Source organism: Pelobates fuscus, chromosome 9, assembly GCF_036172605.1.
Source record: "Pelobates fuscus isolate aPelFus1 chromosome 9, aPelFus1.pri, whole genome shotgun sequence".
Taxonomy (NCBI): Eukaryota; Metazoa; Chordata; class Amphibia; order Anura; family Pelobatidae; genus Pelobates; species Pelobates fuscus.
The window spans coordinates 70374936-70397227 of NC_086325.1; positions in this window are offsets into that span (position 1 = coordinate 70374936).

Genomic DNA, 22292 nt, shown 5'->3' on the forward strand with positions numbered 1-22292 from the left:
ATTCAAACCCAGAAATCCTGACTACAGGTTACGAGTGAGTTCATCTGAGTAACAAAGGAACAGGGTCCTGGATTTACATAATATACACCTGGCACTTGCTCCAGATTTTAGGAGTGCTGAAAAGGTAGCAAGTAGCTTAACTGAAATTCTACCAGCTCTCTATACTCAAGGAGGGGGGGGGGGAGATTTGTTTTGTTTATTTTAAAATGCATGCTAAGTTGTTCAGTTATTAACAAGGCAGTTAACGTCTGCACTTTCAATGAGGTTATTTGTAGTGGTTGTATACAGTTATCAGCCACAACATTACGATCACTTTGTTTCACTTAAGTGATGGCTAGATGACTTGGTCAGAGCATCTCCAAAATGACAAGTCTTGTGGGTGTATATATGCAAATATAGTGTTGTATGCAGCGCTGTTTTTAGCGCGAGGCTGACAAGGCATTTACCTTCGGCTGCACTTTCGGGGGGCGTCAAAAAAAGCCCCCCCCCCTGGCAGATGCCTTGTCAGCCTCTTGTCCTGGGGGCCCAGGAGCTGGCTGGCTGGCTACTTAGGGCCCCTTGAGACTGGCATCTGATTGTGATGGAGGTGGGCGGCGAGGGAACACTCTCCCCTGAGCTCCCCCCTGTTCAGCTCCCTCACACACATCACAGTGATGCCGGAGCCAGAATATGACATCACTCCGGCCCCGGCATCACTAAGAGGCGCATGAGGGAGCTGAGCAGGGAGATCAGAGCTCCCTCACGCTCATGCATTGACTACATGCCCAGCCACTCAGCAGCCCCATTGGATCCCAGGGACCACACGCCAAGCCGCTCAGCCAAGCAGCTCAACTGGACCACAGGGATTTAGAGACTGCATGCCACCACTCCCAAAGGTAGGGAGGCTGGGTGGAGTAAAATTTTAAAAAAATTATGAATTGTATGTGTGTCTGTTAGTGAGTTTGTATGTGTTTGTCAGTAAGAGTGTGTGTGTTTGTCAGTAAGAGTGTATGTGTGTTTGTCAGTGTGTGTGTCTGTCACTGAGATTATGTCTGCCAGTAAGTGTGTATATGTGTCTGCCAATGACTGTGTATATTCGTTAGTGAATTTGTATGTCTGTCAGTGTGTGTGTGTCTGTCAGTGTGTGTGTCTCTGACACTGAGTGCGTATGTGTCTGACACTGAGTGGGTGTGTTTGTTTGGGAGCATTATTTACTATACTCGTGTTTTATTGTATACTGGTCTCTGAGGAAGTCCTCTGGTGGACGAAACGCGTAAGACTAATCCTTTTTATACAATTTTTATACCAATAAACCTCCTTTTACCTATCTACCTGTCGGAGTCCTGCATGGTTCCTGATACTGGGTGATATTTGATCCTAAGAGAGAGACACTAGCCCCCCAAAACATCGGGGGAGGCACCAATAGGTTGCATATACTCTCAAAATGAGTGCAATCTATAGCAGGAAATACTGCATTTCTAAAACTGTATTATGCTATGTTTTATTTTATTTTATTTTAGATTCATCAGCTGAATCCCACACATATTGTATTTCTTGACTGAGTGGGTGTGTGTCTGACACTCATTTGGTGTTTCTGATTCTTATTTGGTGTGTTTCTGAACCTTAGTAAGTGTGCATGTGTGTCTGTGAGCGAGTGTATGTGTGTCTGTCAGTGAATGTGAGTGTGTGTGTCTGTCAGTCAGGAAAAGAGTGTGTTGGTTTTAAAAAGGAAGATACATTTAGATGGGGGGAGGTTTCTCAAGTTTTGTCATGCCTAGAGCAGCACAAAACCAAAATACACCACTGGTTGTATGTAGTATTTCAGGTGGATTAAATAAAATTAATGCACTTACAGTTTTCTGGAGCTGATAATTAGTTCCAAATGTATGCAGCTAGGCGGTACAATCCCCATCTGTTGATTTATTTGATGTCTTGATCCAGTGGGTGAACTCCAGATGTCATAGAACATAGAGATAAAGAACCAATATAGTGTAGTATTTCAATACACCAGAATTTTTTTTATGTGGTTGTACACTCACAATGTAATGAGCCCACTATTGGCTCTCAGTGATGCGCATGTTATGAGGTAGTCTACGCCCTTAGGTATACAGTGTTTTTTTTTTTTTTTTTTTACTTACCTCTCGTTTTACTATTAAAGAACCCTTTTAAAATACTTTAGCAGATCTTTCTTTAATCCCCCTGAACTATTACATACTACACTATATTTTGCACATTATCCTACTTTCTTTTACATATTTAGACTGAATTTGGATTGGAGGACACCCCCAAGGCGCTGCTCCCCTCTGGCTTGCCTACCTCATACTGTAAACTAGCACTAGAAACCTCCCCCCGTGAAATCAATTTCATATTATCAGCTTTCCAAATAATTGAATATTTTTGTATAAATGTTTAAAATTATTTCAAAATATCAAAAGATATATCCGCCTCCTTGGTTGACATCATCAGAATTGATGATCTCAGCCAATAATGATGCTTTTTCATAGCATCTCCTCCTCTATGGGGAAAGGTAAGTGTCTCCATCCTCTAGTGGCTGTCTGAGGAGTGGCCACTAGAGATGTTCCTAGGTTGTAATGTAAACAATGCCTTTATTCTGAAAATACAGTGTTTACAGCAAAAGGCCTGAAGGTACTGACTATCCTCACCAGAACAACTACATTAAGCTGTAAATTGAGGTCTTATAGTTGGTGTCAAGAGGTTACTACAAGACATTGTCCCAGAAACAGAAAACATGCGTTATGTGTGCACATGATACAAATAGTTAAACAAAGTTATTCTTCATCAGTTAAAGACAAAACAGGTATGCAGTTGTAATGTAGTATAACAGGACACAATCTGGAGGTTTCTTCTACAGTTGCGCCTTTATATGAAATTCATATTTTATAGCTTGTATATTCACAATCTGTAAATTTTACAATGATCATTTCAAGCAAGGTATACTGGATAAGATTAGAAGATGCCAATCACGGTACAAAGTACAAATATGATACAGGTAAAATGTTACACTATGAAAATATTTAACGATTACTTAGAGTTTAATGATAATGGGGAAGTTAAAGATAGTTCACGATAGTGTACCTTGAAATGCTTTTTAAGAAGATATCTGATAAAAAAGAGATCTTGGATGAAGAGAGGAGGGGATAGAAAATTGGGCAGTTTAGATGGGCCGAATGGTTATTATCTGCGGTCACATTCTATGTTCCTATGTTTCTAGAGATATTGCAGAATTACATATTTCTTTGGCAAAACTGGAAAGACAGAATAAAGTCAACCCCACTAAGGAGGTGGCAGATCAGATTCTGATTATCCAGGGTAAAATAACAAAAAAATGACAAGAAAATGCAGAGAAATCATTATCCCATCTAAAACAGAACTGGTATTATAATAACAACAGACCTGGAAATGAATTGACCAGGAAATTAAAAATATACAATCAGCAACCTAGAATAAAACAAATTATTTTTGACGGTAATACCTGTATCTCACCAGGTGAGATAGGAAAGACTTTTAGCCAATATTATAAATTACTTTATAATCTTCCCGACTCGGTGGCTAAAAACACTGAAATTAGATAATTCCTGAAGTACCGTATTTATTCGAGTATATATTTCCTCTTACTGAATTAAACATTCTACTAGAAAGAGGGTTAATAACTGGATCCAGAATTTGAAAAAAATAAAGCGGAGAAACCATCCGGACCCGGAGACTTCCCCTTTTTCATTTCCTTTATTGCTGATGAAATTTCTGATGTTCTAAAAGGATAATTGAAGCTATCTAATTTTTCCAGGGATAAAGAGGGGATATTCACATACCGTATTTATTCGAGTATAACGCGCCAAATTTTGTACCAATTTTTAATCTAAAATTAGGGTTGCTCGTTATACTCGAATAAATATTAGCCCAGCAGAAGAGGGAGGGGGTGCTCCGATAATACCTCCCAGGACCGCCGGGCAGCAAGCGTTTACTCACCTCCCTGCAGCTCCTCCAGCTCCCCAGTGTAAATCTCGCAAGACCCGCGGCCGTCAGAGCTGGCCGCGGGTCTCGCGAGATTTACACTGGGGAGCTGGAGGAGCTGCAGGGAGGTGAGTAAACGCTTGCTGCCCGCCACCCCAGGACCGCCGGGCTTGTAATGAGCCCGGCGGTCCTGGGAGGTATTATCGGAGCACCCACTCCCTCCCTCTTCTGCTGGGCTAATATTTATTCGAGTATAACGCGCACCCCTAATTTTAGATTAAAAATCGGTAAAAAATTTGGCGCGTTATACTCGAATAAATACAGTATGTGAATATCCCCTCTTTATCCCTGGAAAAATTAGATAGCTTCAATTATCCTTTTAGAACATCAGAAATTTCATCAGCAATAAAGGAAATGAAAAAGGGGAAGTCTCCGGGTCCGGATGGTTTCTCCGCTTTATTTTTTTCAAATTCTGGATCCAGTTATTAACCCTCTTTCTAGTAGAATGTTTAATTCAGTAAGAGGAAATACTGGTTTCCCTTTACAAATGATAGAGTCCACTATCTCTCCTATCTTAAAACCAGGGAAGGATCCAACACAAGTTACCAACTATATGCCTATTTCACTCATTAATTTGGACATAAAGCTTTTTTTCTAAGATTTTAGCCCAAAGACTTAGATGAGTGATTCATGACCTTATCAATCCTGACCAGGCTGGATTCATGCCCGGTAGATCGGGAGAGGAGAACACCCGCAGAGTCTTCAACATTCTAGAGGAGATGCATTTTAAACAAACTCCCTCTATTTTAATGGCTCTTGATGCTGAAAAGGCATTTGATAGAGTAAATTGGAGGTTTATGTTTGAGACTCTGCGGGTGTTTGGTATAGATGGTATGTTCTTAGAGCAAGTTAGGGCTATATATATTAATCTAACAGCGAACATCAGAGGTCCATATATTGATTATTGCGCATTAAACATTCAAAATGGCACTCAGCAGGGTTGCCCTTTGGAACCTCTAATTTATGCCGTATCAATCGAACAGTTGGCATATACGAAAAAATAATTAAAGGACCACTCTAGGCACCGAGACCACTTCAGCATAATGAAGTGGTCTGGGTGCCAGGTCCCTCTAGGATTAACCCTTTTTTAAATAAACTGCTATGTTTATAATAGGGTTAATCCAGCCTCCAAATCCTCTAGTGGCTGTCTCACTGACAGCCGCTAGAGGCGCTTGCGTGATTCTCACTGTGAAAATCACAGTGAGAGCACGCAAGCGTCCATAGGAAAGCATTGATAATGCTTTCCTATAAGACCGGCTGAATGCGCGCGCAGCTTGCCTCGCATGCGCATTAAGCCGAAAGGGAGGATCGGAGGCAGAGAGGAGGAGGATAGCTCCCCGCCCGACGCTGGAAAAAAAAGGTAAGTTTTAACCCTTTCCTCATCCCAGAGCCCGACGGGAGGGGGTCCCTGAGGGTGGGGGCACCCTCAGGGCACTATAGTGCCAGGAAAACGAGTATGTTTTCCTGGCATTATAGTGGTCCTTTAAATTAAGAGTATAAAGATTGTCTATCAAGAGCATGCCACCACGTTATATGCGGATGATGTTCTTCTCTCTCTCTCTGCCCCAGAATCCTCAATACCAGCCCTTTTGGAGGCAATAGATTTATTCTCCACACTATCTAATTACGAATTAAATCTCTCTAAAACTCAAATATTGACATTCTATTTGACCGATAATCAAAAGCAGAATATTGGCGATATTGGTTAATTTGATATATACCAAAAATCTATAGATTTTTTAGGGATTGTGATCAGACCTAAGATATTAGAAACTATTACAGTGAATTATGAAAAACAAATAGGTATACCCTTTATAATGGAAAGCTCTATACACCGCTTGGTGAATAAAATATATAGGATAGTTTTACCTATATGTAATTCCCACAATGTAGAAAATAAAGGACTCCTCCCAGTCCTCACAAAAAATGCATGCAAAATAGATATCTACAAAGGGGGGAAATAAAGACAACTCATAGGGTAATACATTCTAAATAAGTGAATATCTATGGTTCAAGGTTGCACTCACACACATTAGTTGATTGTAGGCATATCAAAAAGGTATAATGCTGATAATGGAACAGTGTGGAATCCTCAGACTTCAAACCAAAGGGCATGTGGAAACAAAAAATAAATACAACAATAAGTGCAGACTTAAAAGACCAGTAATAGCTCTGGTATAGATAACACTTACACACTGAAGGTGTAGTTCAGGCACATAGTTGCTCCAAGAATGGAAGATGACTTTTTGGTAGTAAAAATAAATTTATTAAGTATAACAAAAAAAATAAATTAAATAAATAAAACATAAATAAATAATGATAGAAGTCCCACAGGGGCCCAACCCTACGCGTTTCGTCCGGTGATCCGGACTTCCTCAGGGTATCGTCTCAAAGTGGAGTCAATCTGATGTCTTCTGAGCAGTTCCTGTCTTTTAAATCTCACTTGCCGCCCTTTTTCCACCGCAAACTAATCCAGCATCATAGACAGCAGCTGTGGATAATTACTTCAAGTTCCGGTAACGTCACGTGTGCGTCAGTGCGTAAACGTGTGCGTTCCACCTGAGCGTTCCAATCGTCCGTTCCATTTACGAAAGGACTGACAGCACGTACAGATATTAACTTCGTTTTTACATCTCCCAAACGTTCATGATTACGAACAATGTAACAAAAAATTAGACACATAAGAGAATGTTACTGTATATTTGATACATTCTTTTGGAACATGCACTACTTTTCACTTATTAAAAGAAAAAAAAATGTATTAAAGGAAAAAGAAAAAAGAAAAAGCACATTCTAAAATGTGTTCAGCATTAACCTTTTAAAGTTTATTTTTAACATATAAAGTCCTTAAAGTGATATGTCACACAAATTACCGTATATACTCGAGTATAAGCCGACCCGAATATAAGCCAAGGCCCCTAATTTTACCCCAAAAAACTGGGAAAACGTATTGACTCGAGTATAAGACTAGGGTGAGAAATGCAGCAGCTACTGGTAAATTTCTAAATAAAATTAGATCCTAAAAAAAATATATTAATTGAATATTTATTTACAGTGTGTGTATAATGAATGCAGTGTGTGTGTATGAATGCAGTGTGTGTGTATGAATGCAGTGTGAGTGTATGAATGCAGTGTGTGTGTATGAGTGCAGCGTGTGTATGAGTGTAGTGTGTGTATGAGTGCAGTGTGTGTATGAGTGCAGTGTGTGTATGAATGCAGTGTGAGTGTATGAATGCAGTGTGAGTGTATGAATGCAGTGTGAGTGTATGAGTGCAGTGTGAGTGTATGAGTGCAGCGTGAGTGTATGAGTGCAGCGTGAGTGTATGAGTGCAGCGTGTGTGTATGAGTGCAGTGTGTGTGTATGAGGTGTGTGTGTTGCAGAGCCTTGGTGGGGGGTGGGCAATTTTTTATTTAATTTTTTGTATTATTTTTTTTATTATTATTATTATTATTATTTATTATTTTTATTTATTTAATGTAATTATTATTATTTTTGTATTATTATTTATTATTTAATTATTTTTTTATTATTATTACTAATTATTTTTTTTTTTCGTCCCCCCTCCCTGCTTGATACATGGCAGGGAGGGGGGCTCTCCTTCCCTGGTGGTCCAGTGGCATTGGCAGTTCAGTGGGGGGAGAGGGGGGCTGGCAGAGATGTAACTTACCTCTCCTGCAGCTCCTGTCAGCTCTCTCCTCCTCCGCGCCGTCCGTGCAGCTCCCTCTGTCAGCTCCCAGTGTAAGTCTCGCGAGAGCCGCGAGAGCCCCAGTGTAAGGAGAGACTTACACTGGGAGCTGACAGAGGTGCTGAACGGACGGCGCGGAGGAGGAGAGAGCTGACAGGAGCTGCAGGAGAGGTAAGTTACAGCTCTGCCAGCCCCCCTCTCCCCCAGTCTGTATTATGGCAATGCAAATTGCCATAATACAGACTATTGACTCGAGTATAAGCCGAGTTGGGGTTTTTTAGCACAAAAAATGTGCTAAAAAACTCGGCTTATACTCGAGTATATACGGTAATAAGATAAGAATAAGAATACCATGTAAAATAGTGAATGGTAATAAATAATGAATGATGAATGACCAATCCATGTAACTCCAAAAACCCAACAATGATCCATATAAAAATTAAATTTTAATTTGATAAAGAAGGATATTTAAAAAATGTGAAGAATATATAAAAAATAAAAAATAAAAAATATAAAGAAAATAAAAAATATATATGAAAAATATAATATAATCTCATATATATTAAAAAGTGATTCCATAAATTGATGAGTGATCTTAAAAATGATTATATGAATTGATGAGTAATCTTAAAACCATACTAAAAGCTATATTAAAAAACATATTAAATTGAATTAGACATTTAGGCCTCTTGGTTGCAAAGTTTTCAATCTATGGATCCAGAACCCCTCTCTTTTTCTGAGTTTTAGCATAATGTCACCCCCTCTCTCATCTAAAGCTACCTGTTCTATAGCTATAAAATTAAGGCTATTGGCGAAAAATGGACAAGAATTACAGTGTGTGGGGACTGAATGAGATTTTCCTACGTACATTGTTATAGTGTTCTAGACATCTAACTTTCGCTTTTCTGCCCGTCCTCCCCACATATTGTGCCCCACAACCACAGGATATTAGGTACACAACATGTGAGGAGGAACAAGACAGCTGGCCATTCATTTTAAAAACTTCAAAATAGCTTCTTTCCCAAAATTAGGGGTGAATTTGAGGGCCATATTGTTAGTGTTAATAAAATCCATAAAACTTGTCAACAAGGAATCCGACCCTTGCCAAATAATTAAAATATCGTCAATGTACCTTCTCCATAGCACCAAGTTCGCGCCAAAGGGGTTGTTATCCCATATAGTTGTTTTTTTCCCAATTATCCATAAAGATATTGGCATAACTTGGTGCCCATGGCGGTTCCATTGAGTTGGAGAAATGTTTTTTCATTAAAACTAAAAAAGTTGTGAGTTAAAATGAATTCAATAGATTGTAATAAAAATTCTCCAAAATTAGGGTCAATCTCCTCATCTTGAATAAGATTTAATCTAACAGCTTCAATTCCCTTGGAATGCTCGATAACCGTGTAGAGCGAAGTCACATCTAGGGTTACCCACATAAAATTCTCTTGCCAACTAATAGATCTTAATTCTTGTATTCTTGTATAAGGTATTGATATGCCTACAATCAACTAATGTGTGTGAGTGCAACCTTGAACCATAGGTATTCACTTATTTAGAATTTATTACCCTATGAGTTGTCTTTATTTTCCCCCTTTGTAGATATCTATTTTGTAGTGAATTATGAAACCCTGTGGGGGGAACTTGATATATTATTGATTCAATGGAAGAGATTAGAAATCTCATGGTTGGGGCGGCTTGGGGTTTTGAAATCATATGTACTCCTAAAACTTCTTTATTTGTTTAGAATTATGCCATATCAAGTTTCAAATTCTATTCTAAAAAATTTTTATCTGATGTTTTCAAGGTTTGTCTGGGCATCCCAAAAATCTAGGATTCCCAGTAGAATCCTTAAGAGAAGTAGTTTACAAGATGGTTTGGGATATCCGGATATATACATATCATTATTATGACTCATTCCAACTTATGTTAGCCTGGAAGAGAAGGAAGGAGACTAATTTAGGCTGGTACAATATTGAAAAATTTAGAGTAGGAATTTGTGAGCCATACTTATTATTCTGGTCCTCATCTAATCTATTAAAAAAAATGCAAATTGAGGGTCATTTAATAAAGAACATTATATCAGCAACTTATAAAATTAGAAAGAGATATAACTGTAATAATATCTTTACTAAACATACTCCTATCAAACTTTTATCCCTATATATTACAGATTTAGATCTAGGAACATGGAAAGCAGTAGGTTATAACAGACTGTGAGATTTATTCATCGTGGATCAAATGATGTTATTTCCTGATGTTGTGAGAATATTCAGTTTACCTAAATAATAATTACTTAACTATATCGGGATCAAACATTTTTTCCTTAAATATATGAGACGATATTATTGACATGATATCCCTCAAAAATTTAACTTAAAAAATGTCAAATGTTCTTGCTAACTCAAAAATAATTGACAAACCCAAAACTTTCCAAAAATGGGAAACTGATTTAAATTTGTCATTTTCGATAAAGAATTGATATCAAGTTTGGAACAGGACCAGAAAAGCAGTTCATTATATTAATCTACACAGTTTTATAAGCTGGCTGACAGATGGTATTTGGTCCCAACTCGCTTAGCTACATTTCAAACAAACTCCGATGATATATGTTGGAGTTGACAACAAAATAGGGGATCACAATTCCATATTTGGTGGGAGTGTTTTTATCTGGGTAATTTGAAAATGTTTCCCTATACAATAACTCCTCAGATTTTTCTTCTGCGTTTGGATTTCCCTGTTTCACACAAACATGCTATATATTTCTCATAATAAATATATTATTGGCCTTCAAGATATGCTCAGCAAGATATTGGAGAACACAAATTGTTCCATTATGGCTTGAGATTGAAACTCAAATAAAATTTCAGGCATCTGCAGAGAAATACTTATATAATAAGGATGCTTCGACAAAAGGTGTATTTGATAAGATTTGGTCAAAATGGTCTTTAATATAAAGTAAATTAAAACTTCCTTCCGTGCGAAACAATATCTCATAAAAATGCAAATACTCCAGAAACCTCTAAAAACAGAATAATCGGAGCACACTACGATCTGAGACACCAGTGAATCACATAATAATAATTATAAGTTATGGAATTAATGTATATTTTTTCCCTTTTTGTTTTCCTCTCTTTCCTTTTCTCGTCCCAGATCTAAAGTGTAAAATCCTATAATATTTATATTGTGTCATAATTTACACCTGGGAAAAAAGATTAAATCAATAGAATATAGAGATAGAGAGGAAAATTATGTTATGTGTTTCGTATACTCTATATAAATGCAATTAATTATGGAACTGTTTGCTTACCACATATTATTGTTTATCTGATCTTACATGTATTGCTTTTGTTTTGTATATATAAAATCAGGGGCGGACTGACCACTCGGGCAGATCGGTCATGGACCGAGGGCCCGAGGCAGTCAGGGGCCCGGACGCACAGCCATGCTCTGGCTGGGAGATCAGATCACAGATTCTCCCCAGCCAGAATCAAACATATTCTAGGGATAGGTTGCTCCCGCAACCTATCTCTTTCTGTTGCCCCCCTCCACCCCCACCTTCTGAGACCTGGTAGTGCTCCTGCTGCTCCTGCCAGGTCTCCTCCATGTAATGGCTGCGGAGCTCAGTGTGAGGGGAAGAGGCGGGGCGAAAGAGGTGAAGTTACCTCACTTCCTGTCCTGCCCTCTACTGCAGAATCTGCTGAACCCTGGCAAACAGCAGGTAAGTAAATATGTTTTTAAGCTAATACCCCCCTTGCCCAGCCCCTTCACCCATCTCAGCCCCTGTGCCCCTTCACCCATCCCAGCCCTGTGTCCCCCTTCACCCATCCTAGACCCTGTGCCCCCTTCACCTAGCCCTGTGCCCCCTTCACCTAGCCCTGTGCCCCCTTCACCCATCCCAGCCCTGTGCCCCCTTCACCCATCCCAGCCCTGTGCCCCCTTCACCCATCCCAGCCCTGTGCCCCCCTTCACCCATCTCAGCCCCAGTGCCCCCTTTCACCCATCCCACACCCTGTACCCTCCTTCACCCATCCCAGCCCCAGTGCCCCCCTTCACCCATCCCAGCCCCAGTGCCCCTTCACCCATCCCAGACCCTGTGCCCCCTTCACCCACCCCAGACCCGTGCCCCCTTCACCCATCTGATCCCCTGTGCCCCCTTCACCCATCCCAGCCCTGTGCCCCTTCACCCATCCCAGCCCTGTGCCCCCTTCACCCATCCCAGCACCTGTACCCCTTAACCCATTCCAGTGCCCCCTTCACCATCTCAGCACCAGTGCCCCCTTCACCCATCTCAGCACCAGTGCCCCCTTCACCCATCTCAGCACCAGTGCCCCCTTTCACCCATCCCATCCCCTGTGCCCCCTTCATCCATTCCAGCCCTGTGCCCCCTTCACCCATCTCAGCACCTGTACCCCCTTAACCCACCCTAGTTCCCCCTTCACCCATCCCAGACCTTGTGCCCCCTTTCACCCATTTTAGCCCCAGTGCCCCCTTTCACCCATCCCAGCTCCAGTGCCGCCTTCACCCATCTCAGCTCCAGTGCCCCTTCACCCATCTCAGCCCCTGTACCCCTTCACCTATCTCAGCCCCTGTACCCCCTTCACCCATTCCAGCACCTGTACCCCATTTCACCCATCCCAGACCCTGTGCCCCCTTTCACCCATCCCAGACCCTGTGCCCTCTTCCACCCATCTCAGCTCCAGTGCCCCTTCACCCATCCCAGCCCCTGTGCCCCTTTCACCCATCCCAGTCCCTGTGCCCCTTTACCCATCCCAGCCCATGTGCCCCTTTACCCATCCCAGCCCATGTGCCCCTTTACCCATCCCAGCCCCAGTGCCCTTCCCACCCAGCCCAGCACCTGTGCCCCCTTCATCCATACCAGCCCTTGTGCTCCCTTTACCCATCCCAGTCCCTGTGCCCCTTTCACCCATCCCAACCCCAGTGCCCCTTTACCCATCTCAGTGCCCGCCTTAACCCATCTCAGCTCCAGTGCCCCTTTCATGCATCCCAGTACCTGTGCCGCTTCACCCATCCCATTACATGTGCCCCTTCACCCAGCCCAGTACATGTGCCCCTTCACCCAGCCCTGTACCTGTGCTTCCTTTACCTATCCCAGCCCCTGTACCCCTTCACCCATCCCAGGCCCTGTGCCCCCCTTTTCCTATCCCAGCCCCTGTACCCCTTCACCCATCCCAGCCCCTGTGCCGCTTTACCCATCCCAGCCCCTGTGCCCCCTTCACCCATCCCAGCCCCTGTGCCCCCTTCACCCATCCCAGCCCATGTACCCCTTTATCCATCCCAGCCCCTGTACCCCTTTATCCATCTCAGCCCCTGTACCCACCTTTACCTATCCCAGCCCCTGTACCCCTTCACCCATCCCAGGCCCTGTGCCCCCCTTTTCCTATCCCAGCCCCTGTACCCCTTCACCCATCCCAGCCCCTGTGCCCCTTTACCCATCCCAGCCCCTGTGCCCCCTTCACCCATCCCAGCCCATGTACCCCTTTATCCATCCCAGCCCCTGTACCCACCTTTTCCTATCCCAGCCCCTGTACCCACCTTTTCTTATCCCAGCCCCTGTGCCCACATTTTCCTATCCCAGCCCCTGTGCCCACCTTTTCCTATCCCAGGCCCTGTGCCCCCTTTTCCTATCCCAGGCCCTGTGCCCCCTTTACCCAATCCAGGCCCTGTGCCCCCTTCACCCATAAAACCACCTGTGCCCCCTTCACCCATTCCAGTCTCTATGCCCCTTTATCCATCTGAGCCCCCTTTCATAGCCCCTCTGCCCTTTTTATCCATCTGAGCCCCTATGCCCCTTTACCATCCCAGATCCCACTCCACCTTCACGCACTACAGCCCTATCACTCTCATTCCTATCCTTCCCTGTACCCACCACAGCCTCTGTGCCTTCTTGTACACTCCTCAGCCTCTCTCTCCCTGTACCCATCTCACCCCTATGCCTTCCTGCACCCACTACAGTCCTCATCACTCTCATCCCTATCCCTCCCTGCACTCACTACAGCCCCTATCCCTCACTGCTCGCACTGCAGCCGCTATCCCCTCCACCGTCCGTATGCCCCCTGCACCTACTATAGCCCCTATTCCCCTTCATGCACTGCAGTCACTATCCACACACATACTGTAGCCTCTGTATCTCCCCCACACAGTAGAGCCTCTAGTATCATACAAACATACACTACAGTCCCAGTATCCCCCAGCTGCCTACTATAGCCCCTATCCCCCCCCACACACAACAGCCCCTAGCCACACACTCTCTGCAACACAACCAGCCCTCTCCACTAACATACAACACTGCAAACAGCTCCATACACACACACAAATGCACAAGGAACCTCATTGTATGCACGTAATCTCACAAACAGCATTCCCACACATTCAATACCACATGCAGCCTCCCTACACAAACATCACAAGAGGCATCCCCAGCATGGCAATACTGCATACAGCCTCCTCATACATACAAACACAATTATTACAATTACTTATATAGCACCAACATATTCTGCGCAGCGCAGTACAATAGGTAAAACAAGTCAAACAATTAATTCTAATTCAACATGTTGACATACAGGAACACAAGCAGCATCTCACACATGCAACCACAAGTAGCCTCCAAACACGTGTTTGGAGGTTGCTTGTATGGTTGAACATGTGGGGGATGCTGCTTGTGATGTCACCAACAAACACAGAGGAAGTGTTTAATTAAATTTGCTTTATGTCTATTTTAATGGGGGGGGGGAGCGTAAGGCAAGTTATTAAGGGGTACTCCACTCAAAAACAATGTTTTATTAAAACACTGTTTTTGGTTGGATTAACCCTTAAAGCAGAGCTGTCCAACCTGCGGCCCCCCAGATGTTGCTGAACTACAACTCCCGTGATTCCCTGGCTATCTTTTTAATTGGTAGAATACTGGGAGTTGTAGTTCAGCAACATCTGGGGGGCCGCAGGTTGGACAGCTCTGCTTTAAAGTATAGTAAAAACCAAAGAAAAGAAAATGTTACCTGCGCTTTTTCCTTAATCCCTATGTATATTTAGACAAATGGAGGTCATTTAGTTGCTCCAATGGCCATTGGAGGGATGCCCGCCTGCCAACGTCAAGGCAGACCCCCCCTAAGCGGGTCCTAACACTGACCCTTCAGCCTGCTTCCTTGAGCTTCTGGCAAAGATATCTCTAATGAGACAGAAAGGGGCATTTTTTATATACACCCCTTTACTTATTAACCCTTAATAGGGAACACATGGGATGGATAGCAGCATTGTAACCAGGCTGTGTGATACAAAGTAAATACAAATACAAAAAAAAGAGAAGTCCTGCGCTTAAGCTGCAAGGACTACAACACACATCAGCCCCAATATATAGTAAAAACCAAAGAAAAGAAAATGTTACCTGCGCTTTTTCCTTAATCCCTATGTATATTTAGACAAATGGAGGTCATTTTCTTTTCTTTGGTTTTTACTATATATTGGGGCTGATGTGTGTTGTAGTCCTTGCAGCTTAAGCGCAGGACTTCTCTTTTTTTTGTATCTGCTTTAAAGTATATCTGGCCCTGTTTGGGGGACGCCATGACTCACACAGCCATGCTGGGTAGCGCGCACATATCTGTATGACAGCTGCACAAAGACCTTGCACCGGGAGGGGGGCCCTTGATCTCCTATTGACCGAGGGCCCTATAAGTTGTCAGTCCGCCCCTGTATAAAATTATTAATAAAGAGAAAGATATAATAAAAAAAAGTTTTTTTAAAAAAGGAGATGGCTAAAGAAGTGTTAACAAAAAAAGAAAGAAAATGTTTGTAACTGAGCATTTTCTAGACAAAGAAAATAAAAACCAGACGAGGTAATTCATTAAGATATAAAAACTACATATCAGTTTTTTTTCCCCGCAAATATTGATTTATATAGCACGTGTTCTTGTATAATCACATGGAATGATTCATAAATAGCTCAGTTTTTTTAAACGAACAGTTCTGCTGAGCTGTGCGACAGCGGTGGAAATACCACCGGTGCAGTCATTGCAGGCACACTTGGGCCTGCAAGCTGGAGGGGCCAAACAGGTGGTCTTCATACTTGGGGGCCACCTGATGCAGTTCTCTGATCAGGGGCTGGTCAGGCGCTGACGGTCTTTAATTTTTGTAAATTGAACTTTGATCAAACATAGGATGCTCCTGCAGGGTCTAGAAGGCTATTAGCAGAGCAGAAGATAAGAAATTCTAAATTAGGCAGACCGTGTAATACAAGGAGATTAAACATTAGATCTTTCTTTACAGGAAATGGGTAGGTCACTTGCAGGGAGGGGTGACTAGGGTGCATAATCAAAGTGATTTAACTCCTAAATGGCAAAGATTTGAGCAGTGACATTGCATGCGTCATGATCTATATACCTTCACCAAAGCAACCACTGCCTTATTGCTTCCACTCAGTAGTTTTATTGAAACATATCCTACTAATAGATGCCAAATCAGAATCCCTTATCTTATTATCCGAAAAATGCAGCTATCTAGTCTACCTTAGTCTGGCTTTGTTTCTAAAAGCAAAATATTTATATATCTATATATAAGATGTGAATGTTACATTATGTTCTTTACCTTTGGTCAAAGCAGCTAGAGTCACACATTTGTTCAGCTTACGCATCAACTAAACTTGAATGTTACAAAAATGAATGTAGAAAATGCTCACAAGTCAAAGGTCAGAACTAACGTATTTACTTTATAAAACACATATGATGCAATGCGATATGAATGCATCCTTCCATTATATCAATAAATAATGAGCATTTGAATGTCCTTGCTCATATAAGAGTGATTGATATATACAGTTGTAATCAACATTATTCAACCCCTGTTGAAAATCAGGTTTATTGTCACAATGTACAGACCTTCAGCTGTTTACAACGAACAAATCAAACATAAGCAATTGAAATAGCGCAACATAACAAATGATTTAAATGTTTTCCCCAAATCCACTGAAAATGCTGGTAAAAAAAAAAGAGTAAAGCCCATCATATTCACCTTTAAAATTATTTTATGCTGTTGATCCAAAAGAAGGCAAAAAAAAAAAAACAGCTGGAGCCATTTTCCAAATATGCCACAAAAAGGGCAAAAATCCTTCTTGACTCCATTATAATCAGATTTCACCTTGCATCAACAATCTGTTTACATACATATCGATTATGCAAAAAAAACAAAAACATTCAAGCCTTTTTAATAAAATATCTACAGAATCTGATGACAACCTCGTTAGGCAGAGCATTCTACATCTTTATTGTTCTTACTGCAAAGAACCATTTCCTGTGCTGTAAGTAAAATTACCTTTCTTCCAGTCTCAATGGGTAATCTCTTGTCTGTTGCATATTCCAGCTAATGAACAGGTTAGCACATAGCAGTTTGTACTGAACCCGTATATACTTCTATAGTGCTATTTTATCCCCTCTGAGGCACCTTGTTTTCAAACATAAATTTAGTTTTTCAAGCCTTTCATCATAACTAATGTTTTCCATTCCGCTTACTAACTTTGTAGCTCCTAGTATTCCTTTAACAGTACGGTATGTGTGAGCCTAAAAATTAGGTAACATACAAAAACTGTAAGGAGATAAATTAGGTAAAGAGACCTGTAAGTAAATAGGGGAGAACTGAGAAGAGGACCTCTAAACTAGAGGTATATACACACACCTCCCTCCAAAAAACCTTAATCCCCTAAGGGTCCACTCGCTAGGAGAGGATCCTATAACTTAATACCTCGGCACTGTGACTGTCACAAGTACCTACCTATTACCCTGCTCCCTGCCTGTCTAAGTAGCAAAATAATTAAATAAATCAAATTCAATCCATAACGTGCTACCTAATTGTGCAACCAAAATTAAATAAAATAAGATAAAACTCGACGCACGTTTCGGCGTGCTAACACGCCGTCGTCAGGAGTAATGTACTGCAATGTAACCTTGTTCCTTTTTATACCCGTTGTGATAATGATAGTTAACAGCTGTAAAACCCACGTGTGTGTGCTTCATCACTTTCCCGTCCGCTGATTGGTTCAGGGAGTACCATTGTGCCCTGATTGGTGTCCTTCCCGGACCATGTGACCAGGGGGCGTGGTAATGGGTGAAGTGGAGCCCACGTGGGGAAACCGTCAGCTAAATACGTCAGTTAGTGACGATACTGTCAATCTTCAAAGCCGGCCCACTAGATAGCGCCTGCGTAGAGGAGTTTTACATGTTGAAAGGGAGAGAGAGGGATTTGTTATGATCCGGTTGTCTTGGTGACCGGGAGATCAACCCCCTATACTCTCCCATATTTTCAAGAGCAACATAGATGCTCTGTCTCCTCTAAATTGGTCTAGTGCTGTTCCGATGGTGTTACCATCCGAAGAGTATTATATCCTAATGGGTCATTGAAGATGTACCAAACGTAAAGTCTATGGTATTTTGAAGGAAAAAGGAAAACAGATAAAGGGAAAATTACCAAATTATAAAGTGAGGCTAATGGACCAGTCAGACTAGAGGTATTGGTCCATATCCTTTTAACCTTTGTTATTAATTCTAGAAATATGGACAAAGGGTCTGTCTGTCTGTCCTGCCTTACTGGAATCTTGATACTTAAAGTAACAGGATAAGAGGAAAAACCTCCCTGCAGTGATTAAATAACTATATACAGTGGTGCCTATTAGGAGGCCACTAGGAGGGGAAACAATTTTCGTGATACCTTGGTACAGAGCCATCTGGCACCTAGTAAAAGGAGCCTTAATCATTACCTACCAAAGGGTTCATACAAATGTGGGCACTGTACCGCATGTGAATTCATGGAGAGACACTCCAAGGAATTTACGGATAGCCACAATATCGATACCTTCCCAGTCCGATCGTTTTTTAACTGCAGAACAGAAGGGGTAATCTATTTACTCACCTGTTCGTGCGGTTTAAAATATGTGGGAAAAACGTTCAGACCCCTCAAACTGAGGATCAGAGAACATGTGAATTCTGTAAGGCGCCCTTTGGAAACCCCAATATCACGCCATCTAAAAATATTCCACTCAAATTCCTCCAAAAAATTGAGATTTATGGGTATTGAACACATCCCACAGACCCAAAGGAAGGGTGACTGGGATTTGAAATTAAGGCAACGAGAGTCTTACTGGATTTACAGGTTAAAGACTCTCTCGCCGGCTGGTCTCAATGAGGGTTTCTCATTTACCGCATTTTTATGATTATTCTCTCTTTTTTGATGTTATATATAGTTATCCCCACTGTATTCTTGTATATAATTAATAGGCACCACTGTATATAGTTATTTAATCACTGCAGGGAGGTTTTTCCTCTTATCCTGTTACTTTAAGTATCAAGATTCCAGTAAGGCAGGACAGACAGACAGACCCTTTGTCCATATTTCTAGAATTAATAACAAAGGTTAAAAGGATATGGACCAATACCTCTAGTCTGACTGGTCCATTAGCCTCACTTTATAATTTGGTAATTTTCCCTTTATTTGTTTTCCTTTTTCCTTCAAAATACCATAGACTTTACGTTTGGTACATCTTCAATGACCCATTAGGATATAATACTCTTCGGATGGTAACACCATCGGAACAGCACTAGACCAATTTAGAGGAGACAGAGCATCTATGTTGCTCTTGAAAATATGGGAGAGTATAGGGGGTTGATCTCCCAGTCACCAAGGCAACCGGATCATAACAAATCCCTCTCTCTCCCTTTCAACATGTAAAACTCCTCTACGCAGGCGCTATCTAGTGGGCCGGCTTTGAAGATTGACAGTATCGTCACTAACTGACGTATTTAGCTGACGGTTTCCCCACGTGGGCTCCACTTCACCCATTACCACGCCCCCTGGTCACATGGTCCGGGAAGGACACCAATCAGGGCACAATGGTACTCCCTGAACCAATCAGCGGACGGGAAAGTGATGAAGCACACACACGTGGGTTTTACAGCTGTTAACTATCATTATCACAACGGGTATAAAAAGGAACAAGGTTACATTGCAGTACATTACTCCTGACGACGGCGTGTTAGCACGCCGAAACGCGCGTCGAGTTTTATCTTATTTTATTTAATTTTGGTTGCACAATTAGGTAGCACGTTATGGATTGAATTTGATTTATTTAATTATTTTGCTACTTAGACAGGCAGGGAGCAGGGTAATAGGTAGGTACTTGTGACAGTCACAGTGCCGAGGTATTAAGTTATAGGATCCTCTCCTAGCGAGTGGACCCTTAGGGGATTAAGGTTTTTTGGAGGGAGGTGTGTGTATATACCTCTAGTTTAGAGGTCCTCTTCTCAGTTCTCCCCTATTTACTTACAGGTCTCTTTACCTAATTTATCTCCTTACAGTTTTTGTATGTTACCTAATTTTTAGGCTCACACATACCGTACTGTTAAAGGAATACTAGGGTCTATGTGTATCCAGCCACATTCACCCTCTCCATCCTGGTCTCCTTTTTCCTGTCTATTTTTATCGTCTATATTATTAGGACTATTAAAGTTAGGGATTTCTGACTAACTCTTCCACTAGGGACCTTTGGTTCCATACTTTTCTACTATTTAATTTGTGGGTTATTCCCCGTTGGGAAGAGTTACTGGGGCATTTTCCTTAAACACCGACCTATGAGCTTTGAGTGAAGGCTCTTGGGTCGAGGTTTTCTCTCTATTTCTATAACTTTGTAGCTCGCCTCTGCACTTTTTCTAGTTCTACAATATGCTTAATTATTATTATTACTGGTATTTGTAAAGCACCATCAGATTCCTCAGCGCTGTACAATTAGTGGAGAACATACAATATACACAGACAAATACAAAAGGTATAGAGGGCCCTGCCCATAAGCTGAGATCTAGCCATCTAAGCTATTTAATACAAAGTGCATAGCTTGAGCCGAGTAGAATTGAAGAGGTATGGGGATTGGGCTTTAAAGCTGTAGTATTCAATTGAAGAGGCTTGCTGCAAAGATGGTATGGGGATTGGGCCTTAAAGCTGTAGTGTTCAATTGAAGAGGCTTGCTGAAAAGATGGCATGGGGATTGGGCCTGGGGAGGAGTAGAGATAAACAGTTATGTCAAGGAATTTACAGCTAGGAGTGGCAACATGGGGGAGGAGTGGGAGAGGACAAGAAACAGTTGTGATATACAATTTAAAATGTTTAAACCAGTGCCCAAAATTAAACCGCATAATTAAGGCGGGGTCTTACCATTGATTTATAACAAGGCAAATTTATAGTTTGATCATGTGAATTATTGTCCTTTTTATACACAAAAGCATCTTACTAGTTTTTGCAATGGCAGACTGGTTTGTTCGTTGTAGTTTGTTATCTCTAATTGTTCCCATGCTATCTCTAACTCAACTCCATTTAGTGTACAAGTGGCTTGTTTGTTACTTACTCCAAATTGCTGGACTTTACATTTATCTGTATTATTTGAATCTCATCTGCCACTTTCCTGCCCAGTCCCCCAATTTATCAACATCCCTCTGGAGCTTTGTTTACATTAACTGTATGTGCTATATAAATAATTGATTTTGACCGTGTAAGTCATTCTTATTGACTCAGTATTGCTATTTTTTGCTCTTCAACTTTTACTGGCTGTTTTTAGATGTTAAGGGTGATGGTAGTTGGCACCCAGACCACTTCAATGAGTTGAAATGGTCTGGGTGCCTACAGTGTCCCTTTAAGTATTAGCTGAATATTTTTGCTGCTAATGATTTCATGATAATTCATTCCCCTTACCCAGAGAAGCCAACGGACTTCCAAAACAAAAATGTATTGCATTTCTGTCCCTTAATCTGTCTAATAAACATTAACAGACTCTACACTTCTCAAAGTGAGGTTTTACAATTGCAGAGTTTTTTGTGTGTATGGTAATGCTAGTAGTATTTATCATTTTGATATAACTTTTCAGAAAACACAGATTTTTGCTTGAAACAGGTTTGAGTAACTAGACCTTTATTCAAGTAACATTTTCGTACCAAAAAATGTTGAACCTGCATATGTATAAATACCCACAAGGTGGAGCTCTAAGTATGAAAACTTACCGCTAAGAAACATAGTTCTCATTTAGTTTTCATGCTAAATAAAACAATTTAATTTTAGAAAGTGCTAACAATGGAAGTAACTCACCTATTGCCTTCACTTCATGTACCTGTGGTTTACGCTACCCCCTTCCCAATTAACAACATCCCACAACAATGAGAATAATGTTTTTGCAGATGGCTCTTGTGTGAATAAGTTTATGTAAAGAAAGAAAAATTGTCAAGTTCTGCTTTGTCATGACTGCATAACTAGCTAAGAATGCCACCAATGTTTTAAATATAGCCATCCTTTTCAGCTTTTAGAAATAATGAAAGCCATGTTTTATTTAAATGCAAACAAAACAATAAATAAAAACACAACTTTAATTGAATTGTGTTGCTTGCAGTTAATTAATATGTACTTGAAACACACATTGATATGAAATTACTTGTAATTTACTTATTGTGCTGCCTCGGTACCTTGAGTATAAAAAACCCATCCAAGCACATTTCACAAAGCCCATTAGTATGCAAATAATTGTGGCAGTTAAAAAACAACTCAGACTTCTCCCCTTCT